A 15089-nucleotide genomic window follows, 5' to 3' on the forward strand; every position below is an offset into this window, starting at 1 on the left:
GTTTGAATTGGTGTTAATACTGCCACCTCTTGGTTAGGAATGTATACCTTTTCTTCAGTAAAACAATTTCCTTCTTTTTTGTATACAATAAATCAGAAAAATATACTTGATAATTGAATGGAAAGTATTACCTAGCAGGTGACCTGATTGTTACACACACACTCTTAAAATGGTTATTTGTGTAGACTGCACCTTATAATATTTGCTTTTGCAATGTCTGAAGCCGATTGCTTGGGAGCACAATTCTGTAATATTGTTCAAAATTCAAAATTATTTTTTAAAATTTAAACTGCTAACCTAAAACACTTAAATTGGACACATTTATAGAACTAAATAAAATACAACAGAAGATTCAGAATAAAGGGTTCAGAATAATATATCATAAATTTCAATTGATTAGTTAGAACTAAACCTTTAAATCAAAACCTTCAGCAACTACAGCTATGGCTCATTTGTAAAAATAAAATGGTGATTAAACATTCAGTGCAGTTTTAAAAGTGGGCAATAAACTGTGTTGGTCAGATATGACCAATTCAGAGCAGATGGTCTAGTCATGTAAAATGAACTCCAAGCAGGCCAGCTCAACCACTTTCTGTAACCTTTAAGACACTGCTTAGTAAACCCTTCTGTTCTGAGGTTAGTGGAAAGCATTCTAACACTGAGTCATTGCATTGTATATTTGCCATATGGGCTGCTTTGCTTCTTTGTATCATTTTGTGTCGTTATTGCAGTATGTATAATATTTAATTTTTTCTTGTGGTTATGTTTATGGAAATACAGATGGCGTTAGGTCTTATAATAGCGATGTATGTTTCCCAGATCTAACATACCTTACTAGAAGGCTACTGGCTTTAATGTGTGTTCTCTTAGAACTGTGAAAGGCAAATTTCATGAAACAAGCAGCATAGTTCTGTGCTGCCATTAAGGTAGAACTCTGAGGGGAGAGGTAGTTAAAGAAGATTGCTGCCTGCCTTTGAAGTGCATTGGGGTTATTTTCCCTTCAAACACTCCTTATCGCGGGAGCCAGTTCTGCAGCTCTGCGCTTAGCGACTGCTACAGTGGACAGCGGTGTGTTAGCACCTTCTTAGCCTCAGTCTTCCCTACCAGGGCAAGGCCAGTGCACTCACACCTGTCAGTGCAGCCTCTGAGCTTTTTCTGCTCTGTCTGAGCCTGCAGGGAATTAATGGAGCTGGCCGGGCTGGACTGGACCTGTTAAATGTTGTCCTGAAAGAGAGCCAGTTAGCCACTCTGAGCCTTTCAGGGGCCTATTTAAGAAGGAGAGGACGCAAATCAAAATGGATGCTAAGGCTACATTAACTGAATTGGCCGAGAGATAAACACAGAACTAAAAGCTGTCTGAAGAAACACAGATACTCTAGAAAGCACATTTGTTTTGTCCCAGGGATCTACAGCTTTACTTTACTGATAAACGCAGGGTAAAGGAGTTTCAAGGTGACAGAAAATTTGCAGGCTCGCAGATTCTATACTGTCTCATTTATGCCACCGTTCTTGCCAAAGTCTCCTTTAGTCTCCAAAAGATTGTCCTTCTTCAGTTTCAAGTTTGGCTTATTTAATACTTCTCTTACTTTTATCACATCCTCATATTCACATCAGGGGTTCATTGGGAGTAAAAATATGAATATGAACGTTCAGCGCATCAAATTTGATTTAAGAGAGCCAGATCGAAGTATTTGTGTTCAGCGCTACAATTTAGTGTTCTGAGTAATTGGATCAGCTTATTATCACCTTATTTTAAAGTGATGTGCCTTGAAAATTCAATCTCAATTCAATCTATTCTTTTTGACTTTGAGCATTTAAACAGAGTTTTTGGGGAGGGCATTGCAAGTTTGCTTTGGGGGCTTGCTTGTGTCTGCTACTGACAGATTCCTGTGCAGGGGGTGAGCGTATTAGAGTCGTGAGTAGCACAGCACCCATTGCATTCTGGGCTCCCGGGTTCTCAGCACTGTGGGTGAATCATCGCGTCCGTCATGACACGTCAATGAAGACACAAATCACCCAAGAGAAGGGGGCAGAAAACATTGAGATATTAATAAAAAGCCATTCTCTGAGAATGCCGTGAAAGATGGATTCATGAAATATTCATAGAAATAATGAGGAGGATTATTTTAGTGTGGCGAAACCTGATCCGAATGGGTAATTGTATCTACTGCCGCGGTGTGTCGGAGACGGAGGGGGAACGGGAGGGAGGGAGGGAGAGAGGGAGAGTGAGAGAGAGAGGCCCGGCTGCAGACTGTGACAGCTCTGAGTGCCAGTCTCGCTGAGGGCCAGGAAACATATTCTGTCTCTGCAATGAAATACACAGTCAGGGATGAATGATGCTGCGATGTAATTAAATTACATAGAGATCTCCCTCCACCGCTGCACATGCTCAAGTGCGCTCCACTTGTCCTTCTGCGCGTTTCCTTTTCTCCGCCACATCTGCCCCTTTTCCCCCACATTAGGCGCACAACCGTAAACAGACGGCATTAAAGAAAAGCCCCATGACTGCCAACGACATCAGCCGTCAAAGAAACGCAGTGCTATGGAAAGATGCAGTAGGGGACCTATGGCATAGATAAGGCAATGCCATTAGGCGCTAGGTCTGAATCTATTCATTTATTACACAGTTTTATGTGTGTGAAATATGTCACAAAGCTTAAAGGACCTGATATCTGATGTGGGCTACATCTTGTTTGCTAGTCCTGCGTTTTGGGGCAGATAATACTGCATGCCAGCCATTTCTGCCTTCTCCATCAAGTATGCTGAACTCTGATCACTTAAATATGACCTTTCCTTCATATTTCCACCGTTATTGCTTATTGGCATGGAAACTTAAAGTGCTTAAATTGTGCTGTTAAATACATGCCATTCATTTAAACAGCTGGATATTTTCACCGAGGCAACTCGTAGTGAGTATCTCACCGAGGGAACGAAGGTCCGCTGGACCTGCGACTCATAGTATAACAAGCCCAGTACCTTGACTACGGCATGTGATACTGTAATTGACAAGACTGGAAGTGTTTTACTTTAACAATGCCCACCGAGGACTGAGACGCGGTTCCCCCATGGATGTTCCCTCCCCTGAGACCTGTACTCCAGCCCTATTTCGGGGCATCAGCACTTAAGTGGCCGGTCAGCGTGAGACTGGCCTGGCCGTCTGGCTCGCTGCATCAGGTAAAATGGCCTCCAGTGAGCTCATCCCTCACCTCGCGCTCATTATCTGTGTTCCAGCATGACTGATCCTGACTCCCAGGCCCAGCGACGCGGGCCCGCCGCACGCTCCATGGTATCAGCGTTATTTCCGTCACGGCGCTTAAGCTGTCCAGGTAAGCGAGCCCTGCCCACGCACCGCTGGCTAAGACCGGCCTAGCGAATCAGATAAAGGCTTAGCCACAGAGTAATTCGACAAGGTCTCGGTGACTGCCTTTTCCCTGGTTTTAAAAGATTTTCGGTGCCTAACTCCATGACAAAAGAAAAGAAATAATGATAATAAAAGGCCTGTCAGGCTTCCGGAAGATTCTGCCCCTGATGGTGCTCAGTCCCCCTCTCAGGAACATTGCTGCCTATATGCTTGGCAGCACCTGACAGGCCTTCCTCTGTGGAGAGTCCATCAGATCAGAGTCCTTGGGCAAAGTCAGGGCAAAAAAACTTTTCCAGAACTCTATTTCCTAAAACCCATTCATCTACTGTTGTTTTTGTTCGCTGTCTTTTCCATCTTTGAATGCTGCATGTCTTCAGCATCATATTTAATCAACATAATCCGAGTTTATGTACCCATTTTGTTACCAGTGTCTAATTGCTTAATTGAAATAACCATGTTACACATCAGCACCCAAAGTTAATCATGTGTGTACATGTAGCCAATAAGAAGGTGTTTTCATTGCAGAAATGTCATTGCATTTTCCCCACACTGCAAATGTAAGCAAATGGCAATTGATTCATTGTATTTTTAGCAACCATTAACAGATATATTACATTCTAAGCAACATTTCTTGTTGCTTAAAGTGGAAGTTCATTAATCTAATGCCATCGCACTGCCAGAACATGGCAGTGATTACATTAATGCACCGTTTCAGTGAGTGCGGTTAACCGCTTGAAGAGAAGGACGTGACTTTCAACGTTAATGCAGTTGACTTTAACTTTGACTTGCCCTTCACTGTACAGCAAGCATAAGATAATAATGATATTGTGGAAAAAACATCACATATGGTTCTTGTTAGTAGAAGTGTTTACCTTTCTTGATTAATTGAATTAATTAGTGAAAAGGGATGAGTAATTGGCAAAATGATGAATAGAGAGAGCAATTGGCTGTGTGTGCTATTAGAGCGGGTGTGTTCAGGATGATGCTGCGAGCGGTGGATAAAGCACGTGCGCCCGAATGCCCTCGGTTGCCAGATAGTCATTGAGCCAGTGATGTCACAGTGTAGGAGAATGGCGATGTGGGGACAATGGAGGCAACGCTAAGCGAATAGCTGGAGACCCTGGCTGGTTTGGGGAGGCAGGGAGCAGCTGTCTAACAAACAAGCCGCGTGGTCCTGAGTGCTGCGAGGAGCCCAAAGTCAAGTTGCAGCTGGAGGTCATTGGGGATAGGAGCAGGCACAAGTGGGGCAGCACTGCTCTGGAAATAAGCTTTCTCTTTCCCGCCCAGTTCACTGACCCCCGCTCCCAGGCTGTGGATATACAGCCCAATGGTGCAATGTGTGGAGAAGGGGCTGCAGCGGCACATTAACCTGGTGCAGTTCACTGTGTGGGATACGTGCAAATGTGTGCGATACGAGTGCGTGTGGGTGTGTGTGTGGTTGTGGGGAGGGGGGTGGGCTTGGGGGTTACCAACGATTGAGTGATTGCATGATTTCAAATTCCAGGGCTGTATAATTTGTCAAGCTGGATGCCCTGAGTTATTACTCACCATGTCAGGTCAGGCAAATATTTATTGGAAGTGTTCAATAATGAATGGAACAGTCAGTGCAATGGTGTGTCTGTCACTTTGGGTTTGGAGAGTGAATTGTGAGTCAGCAGCCAGGGACTGGGTGCAAGGTGCCCTCTTTGACTGCATGGTGCTGTCAGTGTCATCATCACCCAGCTAACGGGCTAACACCATCCATTAGAAGGTCATTCATTATCTGCTGGCTTAAATGACTGAAATCATCTGGTGTGACGTTTGACTTCGCTGCAGCACTTAGAGAGAAAAGACTTGAAATTGGCTGTATTTAATTGAGCAGGTTAATGTGACTGCAGCAGTAGCAGCAGCTGAAAGAAATCTTTTCACTAAGTGTGCCCCAAAAAAAAAAAAAAGTAAAACATTGCTTTCACCTATATTATCAGCTACAGGTTGCTGTAGATGGCTATACTGCTAAATCTCATGACATTGATAACTGATGTCATTGTAGTTTTAATCAGTGTTACAATTACTATGTGGTTTTCTTCTATTCTAGTTCTATTCAACAATGTAAGATATTTATGTCATCATTACGTGTAACATATACATGGAAGACTAAATGTGCAGTGTGTGATGTGCAATACAACTTTCACATTTCTCGTCACAAAATCATTTCAATACACTTTGCTGCTCTTAGTGTATGTACGTTTGTATCACCAAATAGACAAAAGCTTGCAGCGCTATTGAAGGTAGAAGCTATTTTTACTGGTGTTATTTTCATCTATGTTTGGGCTCTCTCATAGTTAACTCTGTCAAGCCCTGTACCACAAGTACATATGAATAAATCAAGTCATTTTTAGTGCATTATGAAAGATTCAATTGCAAATTACAAGTTACATTGTGGTAGATGCTATGGTACGAACCAAAAGTTCAACAGAACCAGTCTGTACAAATCTGCTATTTTGAATGCTATTTTTAATTCTTCTGATTATGTAATTATCCTCCTCGCCATGGTGCTCTCATTATCACTACCATGCTAAACAGAATATAATGGTTTTGTCTGCCATTTTATATGTGCTTTGCTACTATAAAATAATTACTGAAAGCAGATCAAGCTCTTAACACCTGAATATTTGAATAAGAAAATCATGCATGGTTATATTTTATTTGGTGACAATGTCTATACTTTTAATTTATTGTATTTGCAGTTGTTTTCTGTGTATACATTTACAGTAGTAAAACATATTTCTATGAACAGAAATTAAGAAAGGAGAAACATTACTTATTTTAGCCTTCAGTTTCAGGAAAGAGAATCTGGGTTTAATTTTGAAGGTAGGCACATGACACAAAAATGTGTTTGTAAGGACAAAGAGAAGAGATGTGTTAACACAGACAGAGTCCCTGGTATGCACCTTTGCCTGCGGTCTTCTCCTGGTGTTCTGGGGAAACTGGGGGAAACACTGAGAATCTTTCACTGCTCTCCAGTCCCAGCAAAATGGCCTAAATGCACACATCATAGCATGTGAGGTGTGTGTATCTTATGCAATTATCTTCGCTTTACTCAATAAAGTGATAGCTTTTTTAAAGGTTCAGTTTGTAAGTTTGGAGAAACATAAGAGAGATAGATTTTGAAGGGAAAAAAATCATTCCACCCCCTCCCTCCAAACACTCCAACGGACGGACGCTGAGTACTGGAGAGGAAATGAGCGTTGAACAGTAAAGTAGGGGCATCATGCCTCATTCACAGGTAGAAAATGAAACATAACATCATCAATGTAAACAATGAACGTAGAATATATAGCTTTTATTTTCAGCTATGGGCTACTGACGGTAGTGCTGCGCTATTAGTATTTTTTGTGTTTGGTTCGATTTCGATTTGGTTTTTGAAATGAATCAGCAGTAACACTAACACGGCACTAACACTAAGAATGAATAAACACTAACTTTTAAAAAAGAGCTTTAAAACTCTATTTCCCAAGGCTCCAATGCGGTGACTTCAATTAGGCTACAGCAAAAAAATTCTGCCGTAATTGAATCCCACTAATCTGAGGCCACAAACACAAAAATCACACACCATAAAATAAGGCAGCTGAGATCCGTAACGTGCTTCCCCAGATTCTGAATGATAGTATGTTCATGTTTGTGATTTTGCAAGAATCATTACATTAATTTATATTACATCCCCTATCCAGAGTCTCTTACGAAAGCATAAATAACATTCTAAGAGTCAGAGCAAGTCTGTGAACTGTCATTGACAAATAGACTTCAAGGAAACAATTACCACTGAATTATATTTACAGTAATCAAATTTTCACTGTGAGTTTACCGATAATTCCTGCCCTGTTTCATGCTGAAGTTCATGCATAATTTGTAATTATGATATACATAAATAAGTAAAGAAATGTAAATGTGGCTTGTACATTTTAACAAATTAGCAGTTAAGAACCGTAAATACATCTTTATCTTCTAGTTTAACACTTTACTTCAGTTAAGAAATGTTTGTGCATGGTTTTCATATTAAGCCATTAACATGACTAAATATTGCAAGTTAGAGTCTTAACTATAAGATTTTATTGTTTTATGAATCCTGTAATAGTACATTTCTTGAATTGCTGTATCATTGAAATGCATTATTACATTATAGGTTTTCCACCCAGCCAGTTTTTACTGATTTGACAGTCTGCAGGGATTTCTTTAGAAAAAATCCATTGATCAAATGTAAAAATTCCCATTATAACTTCTCTTTTTGTATGTGCTTTAAGAATAGTTATTTTTGTTATCAATTGGAATTAGTCATAATGACTCATTTTGACTAGTCAAAAACTACCATAATCTGCCATATATGTTTAGCTAACATGGTATGAGATACAATTCCTTGCTAGCTACATTATTTAAAAAATTATAAATAACATTGTGCAGAATGAGAGAACAACTGTATCTCCTTAAATCATAAACAGAGCTATATTTTAAAATATCTCAGTAGAAATAAATGAGATTAAATTAACTGGTTGGCTAATAGCCCTGTTAATAATGAATAATTATTCTATTTTATGAGAGCAGGAATGAAACACCAATAATTTTCTATTATATTTATGATTTTCATATGGCACAGTCATTATGAGCGGTTCATCAGTTTCACTGGTTGAATTTTTATTTTTTTGGTAATCATTAGAAATTTTTAAAAAGACTCTCTCTTCCTCTCTCTCTTTCTGTTTTTATTTCTACTGCTCTACTGCATGTGTGTGTTTGTGTGTGTGTGTGTGTGTGTGTATAGTTGTGTTTCTTGTTTCTTTAATTGTTCATTGTTTACTTGTTTACATCAAACCATGCAAATCTAGGTTGTAAAATTGACTCTGTGTGTACTGTCATCATGTTCACTCATTATTTGTAATGAAAGGAATGAGCCTTATTTGCTTCAGATTCTGTATCATTATGGAGACATTTTACTTGGAGTGGGAAGGTATTCAAAGCCACACTTATTAATAGACAGGAATTTACATCCAAAAAAAAATTGTTCCAAGGCTGTTTCAGTTTCTAAAGAACTGCCAGATTTATTTAGGTCTTTATTTAGTCTAGCTTTCTAAAAATACATGTGAATCTGAAGTGTTATCTCTCTATATTGACTGAAATACATATTTTTAAATATTAATGGTAATCTGATTGATGTTTTAAGATATTTGACTGCCTTTACCAGAAACGACATTGAATACTACTGCCTTAATGGAATCCACATGACAATTGCTTCCACCAGATAGCTAGTCTAACCCGAGAGCAGTGGATTGATTGTGAAGGCAGACAGATAAAGATGCACAGATAAATGACTGCGAGCTGGCTCAGTCAGGGACCCGGTGGGTATAGCTTGAGAAAGGCAGGCACGTGGCTGTAGGCAGATAGAGAGACAGTAGGGGCTCTTGATTAGTTCAGTGACTCTGCTTGTCTGATGATCTAAACGGACCTGATCCCAAATCCCATTAAGTGGTTAAACTGTAACCCTGCAGGATTGGCTCTCCTGAGATGGGCAGTGAGAGCGGTTGCCAGACAGAAGGGCTCAAGTTCTCTGCCAGTGAAAAAATAAAATAAAATGGGCCAAATAAAATGGCCTAATGAGTTTCTCTCCCTTCCCCATTGTGTTGAGTTCAGCAGTTTTGAATGGGAAATTCTGGCGTAATTGAATCCCACTAATTTATATCCTGCAGATGGTGATTCGCTGCACCATACCCTGAAGTGCAAAGCAATTTTATGACTAATTTGTATTTACATTGCTCTCCAAAACAAATAAGGTTGCGTAAATTTGCTGTGGGATTGCGGCCCCATTTAGCAGGCAGAATTGATCATCTTCACAGGCAGGGGTTCTCCTTGGTCAGGGCAGGGCGAGGGGCAGGGGCAGCAGGTCTGAGACATTTGGGAAAATAGCTCAACCCGAGGCTACATTGTTAGCGTGGCTCGCACAATAGGGGATCCTCTGTGTATTACTGCAGGAAACAGAGCACATTTGTTGAGGGTAATCAGCTTCTTTCAGGCCATTAATCTCATTTCTCCTCACATTCAGATGCTGGTTAACCGTAGTCATCCTGGCATGGAGCTGCATCTGATTTACACCTCATTTGTTAAACACAGGGATGGGCTCCATTGAAATGATAGCCCCTCGGGTCTCATATTCTCACTCAGGGTCAGCTCTAGACATGAATAATGGATGTTTTTTTGCTTGTAAGTTATTGACTGTTTTTTATGAATAATACATAATTGCCTAATTATTCAGATATGCATATCTGATCCTTTCTGTTGAATGGTTTTTGACACCCGCGCAAAGCTCTCCAATATTTGTTGGTTGTCATCTTTAAACATCTCCTCCCCCTCTCCATGGCCCCAGTTGCTCTTTCTTTTTTTAAGATATCACATCAGGTTTAATGTAATGAGGAGACCACAGGAATGTGAGGCATGTGAAAGTGAATGCTAATTTTATGTAAGGGGCTTCTGCGCTTTGTGATTTGGTCTTCCCCTTTTCCCTGAGTCTTTTTATAGTAGTAGAATCAGAGTAAAACATCCATGGTTGAGTTATGGCCTGTTTTTTTTTCTTTCTCTCTCTCTTTTTTTTTTTGAAAGGCCCTCTGGGATGGTTGTAGAACAGACAAAGTCCATCGCTGAGAGAGTTGTGTGTTGTATCACACCGATGTTCTCTGAAGAGTCACCCAGATTCCCAACCCCCGCCCCCTCCCCCCGGGGTGCTCTGAAGTTTGTCATATCTCCCTTTCCGAAGCTTATCTCTTTTAGTAGCCTTCTCTCTTGTTGCCTGTTTTTGTAACTTTCTCCAATTTTTGCTTTGTACCCCAAAAAAAGAAAAAAAAGAAATCTGTTTTCTCACAGCAACCCTGGCACACCTGATGGGTTTGAATAAAACATGGCACCTAGGAGGCTATCTGGCTGTCCCTTTCACATGCCTGCAGGCAGACAGTGGCCTGGCTGGTTGTGTGTGGAATACTGAGCGTGCTCAGACACCTTGCGCTTTACCGAGATCTGTGTGAAGTGTTTTCACTATGTCAGTCCCACAGCTGTGCGGGTCAGTTTGCATCTGGCAGGTGTACAGCCTACCAAAACACATCCCTCTTGAAGAATCAACCAATTTTAATGAGAAGAAAAATAAAGTGTGTGTATTGGGGGTGTCAGTAATTGGTTCTGTCAGAGTCTGAAGTCTGTTAAATAGCCTGCCTGTAAACCAGTCTCAAAGCATGAGAGATGTTCTGTTGAATCAAACTTCAACACAAGGCAACAAAAAAAATAGGAAGCCCAATTAGGATACCATTGGTACAAATCCATAATAGAGGATCCATGCAATCCCGTAGTAACAAAATCTGTTATGAAACTAGAAATAGTTCATATTACCTTGTCTTAACAGTAATAAAACAATGTCAGTATGAACAATGAAGTTAAATAAGGAATATCTTATTTGAGAAATTTCAATCCTGTTTTCTCTCAGGGCCTGAAACTGGTCTACTCCGATTAGATAATGGCTTACTGTTTCTATACCAATCAAATCATATCTTAGTCCTTTGTATCGGAGTACAGTCTTTGACACCATTTATTACCCCATTAATTGCTTAAACATCTAGGTGGGTCTTTACAGCATTGTTCATATTTTTTTCTGAATGGCAGTATTAAGTCTTTCAGGAACCATGAACCAACCATTTCCAGAGACAGAATCAACTTTCTTTTGTCTAACTGTTGACAGCCTAACACCTACTGTTAAACTTGATGTTAGGAACCCTGGCAGTATGTTTGATTTAAAAATGCAAATTAAATAAATAAACAAATAAATAAATAACCTAGGATTGGTACTGGCAATATATTTCTGAATTATTTCTTACTTATACTGGATAAGGTTTATCTTTCTGCTATGTGGAAAAAATCATCCATACTTTCATCTTTTTTCTTGCAATGCCTTGTGAGAGGCTGACTATATATTTAAGTAGTGAGAGGTGTAATTCTCATTCCCTACTGTATACACAGAAACACCAGAGTGAAAATTTAATTCTTAAAAACCCTGTTGTCCTTGATCAGTACAACTGGATCAGACGCCATCCGGATTTCTGTAAGTGGACTAAGACCTGAAGCACACCTGACTGCTGTTTATAGTTGTACTGGAGCCAGACGCTAGTAATTACGTTTCTTATTGGAGCTGTTACACTTAGGGATTTGTGTGCTGAAAAGATAAGATGCCTCTGTGTTGTCTGTGGTTTTCGCGTCCTGTGGGTTCTGTTGAACTTTCCTATCCATTGTTTCACATTTTATTTATTGACTGGAAAGGACAAGCACAGATAGCATTTACACCAATGCAGCGATAGCATCCTGTGCTCTCTACATTAGTACATAGCCAAAGCTAATTTTCAAACACCAATCCCTTGCTGTTGGTGTTTAGAACTGTATTTTGCCACATCTAACGGATTGAACATGAAAGAAAGAAAGCCACAATCTGTAATGCTGCTGCATCTAAAATGGATGTTTTTCCCAAGTGGAGGTAATGGAATAAAAGAGTTCAGCTTTCTTTCCTTTGATTTAGATATAAATTCGACCTGTTAGCTGGCACCTTGTCTGTCCCTTTTGGTACCTATTTCCCTATTATAATATCATGATGGTGATAATGATATTATTCAAATTCATTGTCAGCATCTTCATTGACATCACTACCAGCAACAGCATAGTCCACAGTTACACTATAAGAATATTCAGTGTACAGGCTGCGTGAATCCAGGATAATACAAATGCTCAATCAGGCAGGTACAATTGCATTCTCAGTTAAACTGCACAAACAGGTGTGCTCACAATGTACAAGTTAATTTTCTGTTCAAACATTCAAATCCAGTTCACTCTGTCAGCTTTAAAAAATGACATCATAATCATAACAAATGAGACAAAACCCCCTTTTAATTAATGACTTCATTACCTGTCTCCACTAAACCATTAATGATGATCAGAACCAAAACATTAATCTGCAAATTTCCCCAAGTCAATGGGTGATTGCCTGTATTCCCATATGAGAGCAAAAGAGCATTAAATTGGTACAAGCAGCCGGAGAAAGCAGCCAGACCGCACTGTGTTATGCCAGGATTGCTGTTAAAATCGTCAGACAGCCATTTTTCACCGGGGGATTTGTCTTCTCGCAGCAGCTGTTCTTGAACGATATGGGCAGAGACGATTTTATAATAGCGCAGTTTCTGATTTAAATCCACGGAGGTGACACATCCTGTACGCTCTCGCTCTGCGTCGCCTGCTATCACGTGCGCCTTGTATGCCAATAGAATAATGCATCCAGAAGAAGAAAAATGGGGACTTTCAGTGTCTGGTGAACCTCTCTGCATGTCAACGTTTTCAGGGTGTTTGTTGCGTTCAGCGGTTTTGTTGATCTGTTTCACTGTGGCCGTATATGGGCATACAGCCTGGAGACTGACTGAGCCCAACCTCACAAAGAGGACGTGGATAGGCAAAGGGGTTGTTCATTATCCAGCTGTATAAATGGACACAATGTAAAATGCTACGTAAAAGTTGTGTAAGTCGCTCTGGATAAGAGCGTCTGCTAAATGCCTGTAATGTAATGAAACGGAAGAGAGAGAGAAAAAAAAACGGCTAATTTTTCGGACGTTGACAGGATTCAGCCATCGCCCGAAACACGCGATGCTTCCCTCATCATTAGAATCGTCTTTGCCGCAGAGGCACTCGGTGTGAATTGATGAGCAGTCCCGGGGGCCTGGAAGTGATCAGCGCAGCGATGTAGGCAGGGCTGTGAATCAGCGGGCGCATTGTGTGTGGAGGGGGGTGGGGGGTGGGGGGGGGGGGGGGTTGGAGTGAGCGCGTCGCAGCCGCAGGGCCGTCTCTTGGCTCCCATCGCTGGAATGAGGTCCTGGATCTTTTCTTTCTTGGTGCTGTATTCCTGGTAAATGGTGCTTAGTGCCATCATCCACTTCCAGGCCCCTAACAGTTATAGTGAGGCTACACAGACCTTGCACATTCACAGAGACACTACTCTATCATGGGGGTGTTAGCAATGGATATCAAGACTTATGAAAACCTTGTAATTTAATTTATTGTGCTGTGCATGTGTGTGTGTGTATGTGGTGTCTGCATGAGTGCTGACTAAAGAAGTTGCATGTGTGTTTGAGTGATGTGTGCAGAATGTGTGTGTATCTGATCTGCATGAGTGTGCCAGCTGTGTCTGCATGGCGAGAGGTAAGGACTGCGTGGGAAAGGCTGTGTGTGTGTGTTTGTGTGTGTGTGTGAGTGCTGGGTAAAGAAGTTGCATGTGTGTTTGAGTGATGTGTGGAGAGTGTGTGTGTATCTGAATGAGTGTGTCAGACTGTGTCTGCATGGTGAGAGGTAAGGGATGCGTGGGAAAGGCTGTGTGTGTGTGCACAATGTGAGTGTGTGTGTTTGTGTGTGTGTGTGTGTGTGAGTGCTGGGTAAAGAAGTTGCATGTGTGTTTGAGTGATGTGTGGAGAGTGTGTGTGTATCTGCATGAGTGTGTCAGGCTGTGTCTCCATGGTGAGAGGCAAGGGCTGCGTGGGAAAGGCTGTGTGTGTGTGTGTGCGTATGCGTGTTGTTTGTGTAAGATGTCTGCATGGCAGGAGGTGAGATATGTGGGGAGGGTGTGGGTGTGTCTTGGTGGGGGGCCCAGTGGGGTCTTGCCTCAGGTCTCCTTGTCACTGCTTTTTGACAGCTGTCAACTAGGGCCTGATCTGCCAGGCTGCTGATGGATTATTTATCTTCCGCGGGGATCTTATCACAGCAGCTTGGCAGCGAGGAACTCTCGGGCATTCATCAGTGTCATCAGTGCCGATGCCCACAGCTGTAGTTAATGCTGCCCTCTATAAACTGTCACACCTCTGAGACTCTCATCCAGCTTTATGGCTGTTTGTTTTAGGAAACTGCAGCCAGGTCGGCCTTTTTAATTGGCTGTGATATCACAGCTAAATCTAAAGCTGCAATGCAGTGCTCTCCAGAGCCATTCTCTTTCAGTTCTAAGGTAAAAGAAAAAGAAAAAGAGCATGTTTTTTGTCAGGACTTGTTTGTTACCAAACTTACTGTGTTTGGAACATGGATTTCTGTTTGACTTTGCTCTTGGCTTGTACTGCAGCAGAGATGATCAAGGTCTGATACTCATCCTTCATGAACATGGTAAAACACATCTGCAAGATATAATAATATATTTGTTTATCCATTTATTGCATACTTAGGAGCACCATAGTTACTGAACTGAACCCATCCTTGTTTCTATCTGTTCTTGAATTGAATCGTTTCAGAGAGAGATTATTTTGCTGCAGCCACAATCATAAAGGCTAAATCTTTTGAAAGAACTCAAAAAACAGCACATGGTGATGTGCACATGCATAGTGGATGGTATGAACAATGGGTTTTCGGTTTGAAGTTTGCCAGCCTGCAGATGTAACACTAATGTAGGTTACTTGTTGATCTGTTCATTAGCTAGCCTATTATACTACCTGGAGTATATAAGGAGAAACAGGGGAAGGAATTAAAAAGTTCTGCTTTGATGATGCAGCAACTGAAGGAAATACTGCAAAATAGTTATTTACCTCAAAGGCACCCCTCCCTATTGAACCATAAAGCCCATGGAAAAGTACCACTAGGTTTGCAATAAAAATCTATTGTAGCTTCCAAAGGGGGTTATTCCACTAATGGGCATGCCACACAAAGGCAGCAGGCT

Source organism: Anguilla anguilla, chromosome 2, assembly GCF_013347855.1.
Source record: "Anguilla anguilla isolate fAngAng1 chromosome 2, fAngAng1.pri, whole genome shotgun sequence".
NCBI classification, from domain to species: domain Eukaryota; kingdom Metazoa; phylum Chordata; class Actinopteri; order Anguilliformes; family Anguillidae; genus Anguilla; species Anguilla anguilla.